The 16254-nt window shown below is 40.9% G+C and overlaps 1 non-coding gene across 1 annotated transcript; it reads left to right on the top strand.

The window, feature by feature from the left end:
- Positions 1-4507: 4507 nt before the first annotated feature.
- Positions 4508-4613, top strand: LOC118487787. The gene has a single exon (XR_004882730.1). It is a non-coding gene; the product is annotated as a small nucleolar RNA R71 (small nucleolar RNA).
- Positions 4614-16254: the final 11641 nt, after the last annotated feature.

Genomic DNA, 16254 nt, shown 5'->3' with positions numbered 1-16254 from the left:
ATCTCGCTCAATTGCAACTTTCTCAACTTACCCGCCTCGTCATAATCCGCGTTAACTGTCTTAATCGCCCAATGTGCCCGATGCGCCAACTCCATTGGCAAGTGACAACCCTTACCATACACCATCCGGTAAGGCGTTGTGCCAATAGGAGTCTTGTAGGCCGTTCGGTATGCCCACAATGCATCATCTAACTTGCTCGACCAATCCTTTCTATCCGTTCTTACCGTCTTCATGAGGATCTCTTTGATTTGACGGTTGGACACTTTGACTTGTCCACTCGTTTGCGGATGGTAAGGTGTGGCAACTCGGTGGTTCACGCTATACCTCTTCAATAATTTCCCAAAGTTGAAGTTCTTGAAATGCGAACCACCATCGCTTATAATAACCCGCGGGATTCCAAAGCGAGAAAAGATGTTGGATTGAACAAATTTACAAACAACTGAATGGTCGTTCGTTCGTGTTGCAATAGCCTCAATCCGCTTCGAGACATAATCCACCGCCACCAAAATGTAAAGAAAGCCATTCGAATTCGGGAACGGACCCATAAAGTCTATACCCCATACATCAAATATCTCTACAACCAAGATTGGTTGTAATGGCATCTCATCCCTTTTCGATATGCTTCCCATCTTTTGACAATTTATACAATTTCTGGCGAATTCAATTGCATCCTTGAAAATGGTGGGCCAATAAAACCCACAAGAAAGAACCCGATAGCCTGTTTTATGCCCACTAAAATGACCCCCACAAGCGGACGAATGGGCATGAGTTAAGATTTCCAACACTTCCGTTTCGGGCACACACCTCCGTATAACTTGATCCGGTCCTATCTTGAAGAGATCCGGTTCATCCCAAATGTATTGTTTCACTTGAACCATGAATTGTTGTCGACGCTTTTTGGTCCAATGACTTGGGATGGCACCCGTGGCTAAGTAGTTGACATAATGAGCATACCACGGTGCAACGAAAGTGGAAACGGCTAAAAGTTGCTCGTCGGGAAAACTTTCATTAATTTCACTCACATCATCGGTCCCTTCCACCGGAATCCGAGACAAGTGATCCGCTACTACATTCTCACTTCCCTTTTTATCTCGGATTTGTAGATCGAACTCTTGTAACAATAAAACCCACCGAATCAAACGTGGCTTCGCGTCCTTTTTCTCCATCAAGTACCGGACCGCGCTATGATCCGAATAAACCACCACCTTGCTTCCCCAAATATACGAGCGAAACTTATCCAAAGCATACACCACCGCTAGTAATTCCTTCTCGGTTGTGGTGTAGTTAAGTTGCGCTTCGGATAAAGTTTTGCTTGCATAGTAAATAACCACCGGTTTCTTGTCAACCCGTTGACCCAAAACTGCACCAATAGTGGTGTCGCTCGCATCACACATTATCTCGAACGGCTTTGACCAATCGGGTGGTTGCAAAATAGGCGCCTTGACCAAATGTTCCTTCAAAACAGTGAAAGCTTGCATACACTCGTTAGTAAAATCAAATGGGACATCTTTCAATAACACTAAAACCCTTAATGAAACGTCTATAAAAACCCGCGTATCCCAAGAATGACCTTACACCCTTAACATTTTTAGGAGATGGCAAAGATGATATTACCCGTATCTTTGCCTTATCCACCTCCATCCCCCTTTCAGAAATCACATGGCCCAACACAATGCCCTCTTGCACCATGAAAAGACTTTTCTCCCAACTTAGCACTAGATTTTTCTCAACGCACCTTTTTAAAACCTTTTGTAATTCGTTGAGGCAAGCATCAAAAGTAGTGCCAAAAATGGAGAAGTCATCCATAAATACTTCGAGCGACTCTCCAACCATGTCCGAGAAGATACTCATCATACATCGTTGGAAAGTTGCCGGAGCATTACACAAGCCAAATGGCATTCGCCTAAAGGCAAAGGTGCCATATGGACATGTGAAGGTGGTCTTGTGTTGGTCATCCGGGTGTATGGCGATTTGATTGTAACCCGAATACCCATCTAAAAAGCAATAATATTTTTGACCCGACAATTTTTCAATAATTTGGTCAATGAAAGGTAGCGGGAAATGGTCCTTAGAAGTGGCGGCATTCAATTTTCGGTAGTCAATACATACACGCCACCCGGTAACCGGTCGGGTGGCAATTTGTTCACCACTTTCATCCTTGACTACTTGAATGCCGGCCTTCTTAGGCACAACTTGGGTGGGACTCACCCAAGCACTATCCGAAATCGGATAGATGATTCCCGCATCCAACCATTTAATTACCTCCTTTTTAACTACCTCCCTTAGGTTCGGGTTCAACCGCCTTTGAGCTTCTCGTGTCGGTTTGGCATCTTCGGTTGTGATGATCTTGTGCATGACAATTGATGGACTAATTCCTTTGAGATCGGCAATTGTCCATCCGATAGCCCCCTTGTTTTCCTTCAAGACTTCCAACAATGCTTGCTCTTGGGCCAACTCCAAATTAGAGGCAATAATGACCGGTAAAGTGTCATTATCCCCTAAAAACACATACTTCAAATGGCTCGGCAAGTCTTTGAGCTCCAACTTTGGCGGTTCCTCTAGCGATGGTTTAGTACCCGAATCGATCTCCACCGGTAGACCCTCGAATTGGTGGGTCCATGGTGGTCTACCTTCTTTCAATGCCATAGCATCTTGTGCTTCCTCTTCAACCCGGAGTGCATAAGCATGTACCTGTTCAGAAAAATCACACAGGCAAATATCCAAACCATCCTCCTCATACTCATGCGGGTTGCATCCATCTACTATGTCTGCCATGAAACACTCATCAACACCGTTAGCATTAGAATTGTTAGTAAAAACATTCAAACGCATTTTTCTATTTCCAAAAGCCATATCAACTGTACCAAATCTACAATCAATAATAGCATGTGCGGTGCTTAAAAATGGCCGACCCAAAATTATATTTTGTTGTTGCTTAGGGTCCGCCGATGAGTAATCCAAGACTAAGAAGTCCACCGGGTAATAAAACTCATCAATTTTCACAATTACATTTTGAACCATACCCCGAGGCAACTTATGAGACAAATCAGCCAAAACAACCGTTGTCTCCACCCTTGCTAACGGACCAAAGTCATATTGGTCATATAAGCCCCCCCGGTAAAATGCTAACTCCGGCTCCAAGATCTAGCAACGCCTTAGCCATTTGAAAATTACCAACTTGTACATTAATCAATGGCGTGCCCGGATCTTGGAGCTTAGGAGGAAGCTCCCCATTTAAAACCGCACTCACTTGCCCGGTTAAATCCACCCGCTTAGGCACTTTCTTCTTGTTTTGCCTTTTTTGTGTACATAATTCTTTTAAGAATTTTGCATAAGCGGGAACTTGTTTTATTGCATCGAGGAGTGGGAGATTTATTTTTACTTGTTTAAACATGTCCCACATCTCCTCTTTTTGAGGACCTCTCGACACAATAAAATTTTTCTTTCCCGGGTCAAGTAAGGCCGATGGAAACGGGACTTGACTCGGTTCACCCTCAACTTTTTCATTCTTTTCATTTTCACCCAAACCCGGTTTTTTAACAATTGTTTCTTTTGGTTTAACCGGTGAAATTTCATCATCACTTTCAATTCCCGTGACATCCTCAACTACCCCCTCAACCAATTCGGGTGACAAATTGGCTTTAAATTCTTTTCCACTCCTCAAAACACTAACATGATTAATATTAACATTACCTCGTGACGAACCATGTGAAGGGTTTACCTTAGTGTCGCTTGGAAGTTGACCCTTACCTTTCTTCAATTCCGCCACATCTGTTGCTAATTGACCCATTTGGGTCGTTAGTGATTGGATGCTTTTATCACGAACCTCATCCTTTTGCATTCGCACTTCGTCAAGTTGATTCCGTTTTTGCATCTCCAATTGCATGCTCTTTAGCATCTCCATCACCTCGTTTCCACCCGAAGACCCCCTTGTTCTTGACCCGTTTGGTATTGCTTTTGATAACCTTGGTTATTTCCGCCTCGGTATCCACCTTGGTTATTGTAAGATTGGCGTGAACCAAAGTTACCTTGGCTACCTTGAAAATTCGGGTTTGCTTGGTTTGAAGGGTTCCCATATCTAAAATTCGGGTGGTTCCTCAACCCGGGGTGGTAGGTATTAGAGTTCATGTTTTTGTAGTTCCTACCACCTCCTCCTTGACCTTGACCTTGAACCGCATGGACCTCTTCGTATTGCCCTTCCAACATCCCTTGGCAATTTTCAGTCGCATGACCTATTTCATTACACAAAGCACAAACATCATAAATTTGGTTAGTGGTTTGAACATTACCATCATCTATGGCGTGCACTTGAGGTCGGGTAGTGGTCGGTCGGGCTCTTCTTGAGGCTTGAGCTTTCCTCTTTGATGTAGTTGCCATGCTTTCCAAGAACTCCCAATCATCGTTCTCATAATTTGTTCCAAACGTCCCACCGGTGATAGACATCAAATCACGTGCATCTTCGGCACTCAACCCTTCGTGGAAGGCATTCATCAACTCCCACAATTCAATTCCATGGTGAGGGCAATTTTTAATCATCATATTGAAGCGCTCGAACGCCTCATGAAACATCTCACCATGTTGTTGTTGAAAGCTTCTCAACCCTTTCCTTGCATCATTGGTCTTTTGGGCGGTGTAAAACTCATCTAAGAAAGTTTGTTGCATCTCCCCCCATGTATATATAGATGCCGAAGGTAACGTGTAAAACCACTTCTTCGCCTTATCTTCCAAGGAAAATTGGAACAAAACCAATTTAATATCGTCAGCCGAAAACCCTTGACTCCCAAGAGTGTTGCAAATCGAGTCATAAGCCTCTAAATGGAAATAAGGCTCCTCCGTTGCCAACCCCTTGTACTTTGGTAACTTTGCAAAGAGTTGGTTCTTACTTCAAATGTTCGCCCTTGATCATTATGAGGAATGACTACCGGTGAAGGGTTTTGCGTGATTACCGGCCGAAAATGTGCTTCAATGCCCCTCACATTTTCTCTAAGGTGTCTCCTTGGTACACCATATCTACCTCTTGGAATAATAGGACCATTTGGCCTTGGTACTTTCCCTTGTGGTGCGATTGGTTGTTGAAACTGTTGTTGTCGCATCGGTGGACGTTGAGGTGGTCTTTGAAATTGTTGTTGTACATGTTGTGGCCGGACTTGTTGCAATGGAATAGGTTGTTGCATTGGTGGCCCTTGTGGTCTCGGCCGAATGTGTTGCGGTATAAGTTGTTGTTGTGGCATTCCACCAACACTTGCCATCCCTTGGGATTGACTTTGAATATATCCAAAATCTCCTTGATCACCATAACCTCCATAAAATTACCCATCCTCTTCATAACCCTCAAAATCTTCAAATCCTTCATCATAACCATCTCCTTGAATTCCCGAAGTTTGCCCAAATGGGATGGTCGAATACTGAAAACCCGATTGTTGTTGTTGTGGTCTAAAAGATGAAGTAGTATGCACAATAGTTGAATTGGGTGCAATTGTGAACGTGGATGATGATTGACCCGTAGTTGGGGGAAAGAAGTGGGATAATGGTGGGATTGTGGTGGATGGGTTGTAGGTGATGGCGGGTTCAGCTTGAGTGGTGATTGGTTGGGTGACATTGGATGGTGTGAATTCGGCGGTGGTATTAGGTAATGTGGTGTTTGGTGATGGTTGGGTGGAAGTAGGTATAAAGGATGAGGTCGTTTGACCCGTTGTAGGTGGAATTTGAGAATCAGCCATGATGTTTCTTGGTGTAATGGGTGAAGTGGGTGAACCAATGATTTTGTTTTCTCGTACTAAAACTCTGTTTTGTCTTAGTGTTCTTTCAATTTCCGGATCAAACGATAGCGGTGATGACCTGTGAGAGCCTCTAGTATGCATACACCTGAAGTACCTGCACACTAAACACAACCAACGTAAACCCGAAAATAACAAAACAAAACTAATAAACTGACACACGTTGCGCACTACTCCCCGGCAACGGCGCCAAAATTTGACGTGGTGTCGTGGGTCACGCAAATTTAATCCCCAAAACAACTATAGATAGTGGTAAGAGGGTATCGAACTCAGGGAGTATGTGGAAGGTATGTCGATTGTATAGCTTTGTACTTAAACTAATATTAAACTAAATTGCAGAAATTAAAATTCAAGAGTTTGGATTGTTGTTTTAGAAAACTAAATTAAAAACTAATTCAAATCAAATGTTGGTTGTAAAACAAATTAAGAGAGAACAATGATCACCTTAGGTTTCAGTTTCTTTAAACAATTGTGTGTAATTCTAACTAGAAAGAGTTACATAGACATAACTCGTGTATAGATGATTGAAGTGATAAAAAGGAACAAAGTACTCGGATTATCTAAACGCGAGGTTGTTTCCCGATGACCAATTAACCAATAACCAACCCTAACCCTTCCCGTGATATCTCGATTGCCAACGGCACCAAGAACGTACGATTAAGACTAGAAATTGCAATATCAATTAACAAGTTACAAGCAATCAAACATACACCATGATATTCAAGCAACGCAAGTTACCATTCTAGAAATTCAGAAATAAAACACACAAAAGTTCAAGAAACCTTCACCTAAGATGATCACCGAAGAATTTAGCCGGACATGGCTTGGTGAATCATCATCATAATCAAACCAATGTTCATACGAATCGACAATACAAACCGGATGATAAGAATTGTTCAAAAACCAAGTAAGCAGCCAAAATTCGCCCCCAAGATGATCCAAAACCGTCCAATGATTAGATGATGAAAAGGCACCATAAACAACCTTAAATGAGGGAGTTACAAGTTTCACGCTGGCCTCCACCGTAAATTACGGTACCACCGTAAGTTACGGTGGCTTAAAATGGTTTACGGTGGAGTTAAACTGAGTTACGGCATCAATTTTTGTCAGAGTCTACCGTAAATTACGGTACCACCGTAAGTTACGGTAGGCTTCAGCAATCAATTTTTGTTTTCTTCATAACTTTCTCGTTTCAACTCCGTTTTCTTCACCGTTTTCGCCTGCGTTCTCGTAATTTCATCCTCTATCATGTTATCTTCTTAATTCTTCAATTCCAAAATTTTATTTTTTTCATTTATTCTCCGTCTTTCAATCTACAATCCAGTCGTGTCTATTCGAAGCTTTATTTCCATACTTTTAAGCTCTAAATGTACCTGAAACACAAGCAACCATAGTTATCTAATTCAAGACAATTACATGATCAAATGAGGGATTCACTCGTCTTTTAACACACTTAAGGGTTGTCCCATGGACCACCCGTCACATCCCCACACTTAACCGTTGCTTGCCCCAAGCAACCCATTACAAATCATTTTCAAAACAAGCGATCAATGTAAACCAAGCAAAAACAAACAATCCTTTTACTAACCCCTTTTTAACACCCAACCAATGCACCCCTCGCTATGTCTCTCATCTCGGCAACAAGTAAGCACTGGCAACTATGAGCTAGACACACAAAAGGCAAACGGGTGGTTCACAACTATAGGCTTGTACCTAAATCGGTCCTTCTCCTAACAAGTGCCAAACATGAATACAAATCAAAGGGCTTTAAGGTTGTAACGTGGCTAGGTGTACGGGTAGGAAATGGAATATATATGTAGTAGCGAAGGACTTAACCCGGTCTTTTATTACACAATGAAACATACAATAAACATGACATAACTTCTATATACAAGACAACTCAACATCACTTTTTTTTTCTTTTTCATTGCTTTTTCACTTTTTTTTTCTTTTTTTTTCATTGCTTTTTTTTCTCTTTTTTCCTTTTTTTTTTCTTTTTTTTTCTTTTTTTTTTCAATCAAATATTCAACATAACAATATAACATATCTACACACTACTAAAACAACTACTAACACTATAAGACCGGGTTAAGTCGGGTAAATTTTTGGGAAACTAGCTAAGGGGTAACAAATGATCGGCTTTTAGGCACAAAATGGGCAACTAAATGTCCAAACCCCCGCCCCTCTCGCAACCATGCTCATATATATAATTAATGAGGTCCAACCCCCCAAATCCTGCACTCGCACTCACCAAGACGAGGCTACCTAGTTGCCCTTATCCTTTTTACATTCATATTCAACTAAGGACTCAAACCGTATTAAGGCACAAGTTCTTATGCACCCCCACCCGTTGCCACTCTCATCAAGACAAGTATTATTTATTTACATGTGTGGCTTCAATTCTCACCAAGAACAAAGGGTATTAAGGGTTGCCGGTGCATCATTTGGGGTTAATCCACGGTGTTCAAATTCTCACATTGTTTAGCTCGATTTAAAAATTTTCAAAAACCTCAAAATTTCTCCCCATCCCCACACTTGGGATACATTGACCCCAATGTACGGTTTTGGGAAGATTTGATCGCTTAACTCTTTAACATCACCCAAAAGCTGTTCAACTCAAACCACAAATTTCTTTTTGGTTTTTTTTATATATATAACTAATAACACCACCAACTTTCACAATCCATAAACACATCAAACACATTAAACACCACCCATCCGCCCAACCGTAAAATTAAACATGAATATATACAAAGGTGCACAAAATGAGAACAAGACACAACCTGATTAGTAAATCAGCAGTGTTGGTAGTGATGCAGCTGCAGTAATCGGACCGGTTCATAAACATCTCTTGGATTCGCCGATATCTCAATGGGGATGTTGCCAAACATCCCCACACTTGAATCATTGCATCCACGAGGATTGAAACGTAATAACCTGCCAAAACACAAACACAACACCACAACAAAACCAAACAAAGCAAAACAAAACTAAACAAAACACAAATACAATACTCTACAACCTCGGGCTGCCTCCCGAGAGCGCTAAGTTTAAAGGTCTTCAGCCAGACCATACCTGATATGCGTTATGGTGGTCTTAATGCACACTTACCCGCAGCATTTCCAACAAATGCCCGGAAATTTACATGCCATCTCCATAGATTTGTCAGTATATTTGGCATGTTAAAGCTGCTCCTACGGGCTTTGCTAGTCCACTTCATGACATATACCTTAATGTCTGGTAGTTTCACCCTTCTCATCTTGTTCCTCGAACCCTCTTCCCTACACTTGTTAATTTGAATCATTGATATGGGAAGAGGTTCGGTGCACATATCCATCCCATCAGCCTGCTCTACCTCATAATCTGCACACATCATCTGATCTACAAGTGACTCTTCATCAGATAAAGGACTCATTGGTGTGGTATTATCCTCCACAACCCCCTCCTTCATGTGAGAATAATCTCTAATATCGTCAGGTAATGGTGAGAGGCGTTCTTCTATCTTTATCTTCAATTTTAAAGTATGACACTTAGAAACCAAGCAGCTGATTCGGTCTACATCGGACAGGTTGGGTGTTGCTAAATATTGCTCGAGTTTGGACAAAGTTACTTCCAATACAGCAAGCTCTTTTTCCTCCTCGGTCTCATAAACATAAACACCCTCGGGCTCAGAATATTCTTCGGGATGATATTGTCGATATCCCTGATACGGTCTATAGATGCGCGCTTCCATCATCTTTTTATTCCAATACTTCGGGTTTTCCAAATACACCGGGCACACATCATAATCATAAGTGTGATCGCGACCGCAACAAAAACATAGACCATCCATCCTTGCCTCATAATAAACTTCCTCGTCCCGCTCGTATCCATATGAATAATAGTCATCCTCCATTTCTGATTCATAATCGTCAACGTATGATGGAGGTGGAAGCTGTGAAACATAAGACACCGGTTTTCCATGTGCCCTCCTGTAGTGAGCCTCGTGGCAACCAATACATGGATGTCGTGGACCCCCGCACAATCTACACGTAAATAAGCTGAAATTTGTGTAATGCCCTGTCATTCTGCACAACACAACTCAACTACCAAGTGTAAATCATGAACATAAAAGAAATCTTTTTGTTTTTTTTTATTTTTATTTTTCAAACTAACACACAAGATAACACACGTTGCGCACTACTCCCCGGCAACGGCGCCAAAATTTGACGTGATGTCGCGGTCACAATCAAATTTAATCCAGTTACAACTAATTAGCTAGCGGTAAGTGGGTATCGAACACAAGGAGTTTGTGGAATATGTGCTATCGAGATGTATGTCTAACTTCACTAAAGTAAACTAAATTGAAAGAAAAATAAATTTCAATGTTTGGGTTGATTGGTTTTAATTAACTAAATTAGATTACAAATCAAGGTTAAGTTTTGTAACAAGATAAGAGGATAGTGATCATCCCGAGTTTCAGGTTTTAAGGGACAACTAACGTTCATGTTCAACTGGAAAGAACCACATAGACATGGCTCATGTAAGATCAATTGTTTGTGATGAAAGGGAACTAAGTACTCGGATTCCTAGCACGCGAGGTTGTTACCCGATGACCAATCAACACATATCCAACCCTAATCCCTCCCATGATATCTCGATTGCCAACGGCACCAAGAACGTATGGTTTAGAACTATGATCAAACATACATCAACAATTTACAAACAACCAATCAAACACCATAATAAACTAACAACACATGCACAGTCTAATATTCCAGAAATTAAAGAACAAACATAATTGTCACAAATAAAACCTTACATCCGAGACGATCACCAAGCAAACCTAGCCGCTCATAGTGTTATGAACCATCATCACAATCGAACCTTTGTCCATTGGAATCAAAAACAAAGTCTTCATGTTTAGATCACTCAAGAACACCTTAGAACACCCCCAAATTCTCCCCTTAGGAGTTACAAAACGAATGGGAATGATTAGATGATGAAAAGGCACCATAAACAACCTTAAATGAGGGAGTTACAAGTTTCACGCTGGCCTCCACCGTAAATTACGGTACCACCGTAAGTTACGGTGGCTTAAAATGGTTTACGATGGAGTTAAACTGAGTTACGGCATCAATTTTTGTCAGAGTCTACCGTAAATTACGGTACCACCGTAAGTTACGGTAGGCTTCAGCAATCAATTTTTGTTTTCTTCATAACTTTCTCGTTTCAACTCCGTTTTCTTCACCGTTTTCGCCTGCGTTCTCGTAATTTCATCCTCTATCATGTTATCTTCTTAATTCTTCAATTCCAAAATTTTATTTTTTTCATTTATTCTCCGTCTTTCAATCTACAATCCAGTCGTGTCTATTCGAAGCTTTATTTCCATACTTTTAAGCTCTAAATGTACCTGAAACACAAGCAACCATAGTTATCTAATTCAAGACAATTACATGATCAAATGAGGGATTCACTCGTCTTTTAACACACTTAAGGGTTATCCCATGGACCACCCGTCAGGTATCCCTCTTCATCATTGTATCTGCATACCCTCTCTCAATGAAGTCAATTTTTAACTCGTTTTTAGGGAAAGAATCTGTACCTTCCTGATCAGCGAGCTGAAAGACCTCAGATATGGATTGCGGTGTTATTCGGACTGCTTTCTTCGGCAGAGTAGAGTTAATGGCTATGACATTTTCACCTTGTTTTTCAAGGGTACAATTTTTCCAAAACTCTCTTTGAGTTTGCAGGTAAATGGGTGCATCAACGATTAACAAAGTTTTGTACTTTGATGCGTTGATCATATCGAGGATGGAATCAAATGTATCGATGTGGCCGGGTTTTGTGAGAAGACCCAGTAGATTATGAGACGTTTTGTATGGGATTTCTGTGGAGGTAGCCTTTTGAGAGGCCCCTTTGGAAGTTTTTGCGGATGATTTCGATTTTGTCATTTTGAAGATGAGAATCGAAGATGAGATTGTGAAGAAATTTGATGGAATGTGATGGAAACTGCTTTGAGAAGAGAACTTTTGAGAATTCAATTCGACAGTGAAACCCTGTTTGGGTTTTGAAAAGGGGGTTTTGTAGAGGAAAAGTGAATGCTGACGTGGCAGCGGTTACAAAAGGTCTGACCACTATGTACTGTCCGCATGCCATCCCCTGGTGAAATGAAGGACAGTACTTTTGAACAGTACAATTTGTGAAAACAACTGGTGAAGACAGTTGTTCTAATGGTAATGGAGGACAGTGGATGCTTTTCACTATCAGTAGATAGCTCAACAGTGGATACAACACTGATTTTGACCATCAGTGGTTATCAAAGGAAAATGAGAGCAGGGGATGACTTTCAGCAGTGGACAGACTTTTGAAGTAGAACAGACTTTTGAACCCATCATTGGTTATGGCAGACTTTTAGGATTTTAATGAAAAATTCATTTTTAGCTATTTTTAAGGATGGATTTTTGATTTTCTGAAAACATTTTAATGCTTTTATTCATAGAAAAACAGGATTTTGCCTGTTATTCCATGTTTAGCATGCCAATCCTAGAGATCAAGCTTTCAAAGGTGGATGTGTCTAATGCTTTGGTTAGCACATCTGCCAGCTGATCCTTAGTTGGAACATGATGCAGAGAAATCAAACCTTTTTCATAGCAATCCCTCACAAAGTGATGTCTGATGTCGATGTGTTTGGTGGTTGAATGGGAAACTGGATTTTTGATGATACTTTCTGCTGCCTGGCTGTCCAACATAAGTGGTGTCTTCAAGGCAGTGATACCAAAATCCAGCAACTGATTTTGAAGCCAGAGCAGTTCGGCTGTACAGCTTGCAGCAGCTATGTATTCTGCCTCAGCAGTGGATGTGGAAACAGCTGCTTGCTTTTTGCTTTGCCAAGACACTAAGCAATTGCCTAGGAATTGGCACCCTCCTGAAGTGGACTTCCTTGTTTTATCACATCCAGCAAAGTCACTATCTGAGAAACCTGAAAGCTCAATTTTACCATCAGCTAGATACTAGATACCAAGTGTGGGAGCACCTTTGAGGTATCTGAATATCCTTTTTACAGCAATAAGGTTTGACTTTCTAGGGGCTGATTTGGATCTTGCACAGACACATGTTGCAAACATGATGTCTGGTCTAGATGCAGTTAGGTACAATAAAGACCCAATCATGCTTCTATATAAGGTCTGATCAACCAAATCATCCTTTTCTTTAGATATGACCACTTTATTGGTTGCAATTGGTGTACTACATGGCTTACAATCATCCATATCAAATTTCTTTAAAAGTTCTTTCGCATATTTGCCTTGATGGATGAAAGTACCATTTTGCAGCTGCCTTACTTGGAGACCAAGAAAGCACTGGAGTTCACCCATTGCACTCATTTCAAACTCAGCTGTCATGAGTTGCCTGAACTCTTCACACATTGTATTACATGTGCTTCCAAAGATGATGTCATCCACATAAATCTGGACAATCATCAAATCCTTCCCTCTCCATTTTAAAAACAGTGTTTTATCAATCCTGCCTCTGGTGAAACCAATGGAAAGTAAAAAGGTGGACAGAGTTTCATACCAGGCCCTTGGTGCTTGTTTCAAGCCATACAAAGCTTTATTTAGCTTGTAGACATGATCTGGATTAAATGGATCCTCAAAACCTGGAGGTTGACAAACATAAACCTCCTCTTGAATCTTACCATAGAGGAATGCACATTTGATATCCATTTGATACGCCTTGATGTTGTGGTTGACAGCAAAGGCCAGAAAGAGTCTGATAGCTTCAAGTCTTGCTACAGGGGCAAATGTTTCATCATAATCAATGCCCTCTTCTTGTCTGAAACCTTGAACCACAAGCCTGGCTTTATTCTTGACAACAATACCCCTTTCATCAGTTTTATTTTTGAAGACCCATTTTGTGCCAATAGGACTCATACCCTCTGGCAATGGAACAAGCTCCCATACTTGTTGTCTTCTAAACTGTTGGAGCTCCTCTTGCATAGCTTCTACCCAGCTGTTGTTTTTCAGTGCCTCTTGGTACTTGACTGGCTGATGGAGTGATAGAAAACCTGCAAAAAGACAAATGTTTTGGGACTGCTTTCTTGTGAGCACCCCTTCATTGATGTTACCAATGATTTGATCTGGTGGATGAGATTTCAAGAAGATTAGCTCTCCTTGGTATGGAATAATGGCATTGAGTGGTGAAGGCTGCAAATGTGTATCATCTGAGCTAACCACTGCTGGTGACTTTGGTGACCCAGCAGTGGCTTCGAAAGGTGGTGGCATAGGGGGTAAAGGTGTGGACACCTGCTGACTTTGATCCACTGTTTGAGGATTTTTGTCAGCAGTGTTTGATGAGGTGGAAGCAATGGTTAAAGGGCTACTTTGGTCAACAACTGTTGATGTAGCAGTGGTTGAGCTTTGACAACTGTTTTGAACAACTGATGCTCTCCCTGTTGAAGCAGACTTTTGAGGAATGATCTCATATCCATAGTCTGGTGATGAATCTTCTGATGGACCTGCATTGTTAGTCTTGACAGCCGTATTTTAAAAAGTGAATTTTTCAAGATCAAACAATTCTGCAGGATTTGTAGGGATTTTCATTGATGAAAGTTCATTGAACTTTACATTCAAAGTCTCTTCCACTGCTTTGGTCCGTGTATTAAACACTTTGTAGGCCTTAGCAGTGGTTGAGTATCCCAGGTGATATCCCATATCAATTTTGGCTGCAAACTTTGAGATAGAATCTTTTAAGTTTAAAATGAAACATGGGCAACCAAAAACTTTGAAATGTGAGATTAATGGATTTATTATATATAGAATTTCATAAGCAGTCTTTTTGTGCCTGGGGTTGATCAAAACTCTGTTTTGGACATAACAAGCAGTGTTCACTGCCTCTGCCCAAAAAGTTAATGGCAAACCTGAATCTGCAAGCATGGTTCTGGCAGCCACAATCAATGTTCTGTTCTTTCTTTCAACAACCCCATTTTGCTCTGGTGTTCTAGGGATGTTGTACAGCCTTACAATCCCTTTCTTCACACAGAAAGCATCCAACTCCTTATTCTTGAATTATGTGTCATTGTCACGCCTGAAGACTTTTATTGGAAGGTCAAATTGCTTTTCAACCTATGTCACAAAGTCTTGCAAAATGCCTGCAGTCTCATCTTTTGAGTGTAAAAAGAAGGTCCATGTAAACCTAGAGAAGTCATCAACAATAACCAAGCAATACCTTTTCTTTTTGAGACTCATGACTTGCACTGGGCCAAACAAATCCATGTGCAGCATTTGCAAACACTGGGTTGTTTTGGACTCTTCAATGGACTTGAAAGAACTTTTATGCTGTTTTCCTTTTAAACAGGAAACATAGTGTTCAGGACATGAAAACATTTTTTGTGGTAAGCCTCTCACTAAGCCATTTTTGTGCCATAGCTCTGTCTCTTTGTTAGAGGTAGCTGAGAACAGACAGGCATCAGCTCTGGGACACTCTCTTGACATGTCAACAACATAAACATTGCCACTTCTTTAAGCAACAAGTTTTGTTGTACCTTTCTTGATTATTGCTTCAATCTTACTAACCATTTCTGGTCCAACAATCCTACAACAATCCTTTGTGAGGAATGAGCCAAACCCTTTATCACTCATTTGAGATACACTCAGGAGGTTGAATTTTAGATTGTCAATAAGATTGACATTTTCAAATTTTACATTTCCAGACTTTACTGTACCAGACCCCAGAACTTTTCCCTTACTATTATTACCAAAGGATATATCACCCCCTCCATGAATTTTGAAATCTTGAAGAAGGGCTTTACATCCTGTCATGTGCCTAGAGCCTCCACTATCTACATACCAAAGACTATCTAAGCATGCAGAAGCTCCCTGCACATGAAGTAAAAGGATTAGTTCATAGAGGTCTCCAAAGCCAACAGGGCTTTGGATGGGGTCTCAACAGTGTATGGGATGGAAGCAGATGCATGAACAGTGGTTAGCACAGGGGTTTGAACATTTTTGAGAATGTTTTTCTCTAACCATTGTTGGGGGTCTTGACCAATCATCTGTTGATAACCAAAAGGATGTCTGTTCACTCTTGGTTTAGAGGGCTTTTTGTAAGCTTCATAAACATGTGGAATCCTTTGGTATGATGCTTTTTCCTTGCCTTTTCTGAATTGATTGGCAGGGGGTGCATCAGTCACCTGTACATCTCTTTGGACAGACGTTTGGTTCAGCTGTTTTGTGACAGCAGTTTGGACAGGGACAAACAGTGGTTGTTTCTTGGTGAACTTGACAGATGATGTTGATGGACTCAAGGATGTTTTTGCAGTGTATTCATTCTTTTTTATGTCAAAGTTTTTGAGATACACACATTCTTGAGTTTTGTGATTATCTTTACCACAGATGGTGCAGCTTTCAGCAGGTAAAATGATGCTTGTTTTGTTTATATCATATGCTTTTAGATGAAAACAATCTTTTGTTAGATGATTCTTCTTTTCACAGAATTCACA

Source organism: Helianthus annuus, chromosome 15, assembly GCF_002127325.2.
Source record: "Helianthus annuus cultivar XRQ/B chromosome 15, HanXRQr2.0-SUNRISE, whole genome shotgun sequence".
NCBI classification, from domain to species: Eukaryota; Viridiplantae; Streptophyta; class Magnoliopsida; order Asterales; family Asteraceae; genus Helianthus; species Helianthus annuus.
The sequence above is the reverse complement of the archived record's forward strand: the minus strand, read 5'-3'. Positions and strand labels throughout refer to the sequence as shown.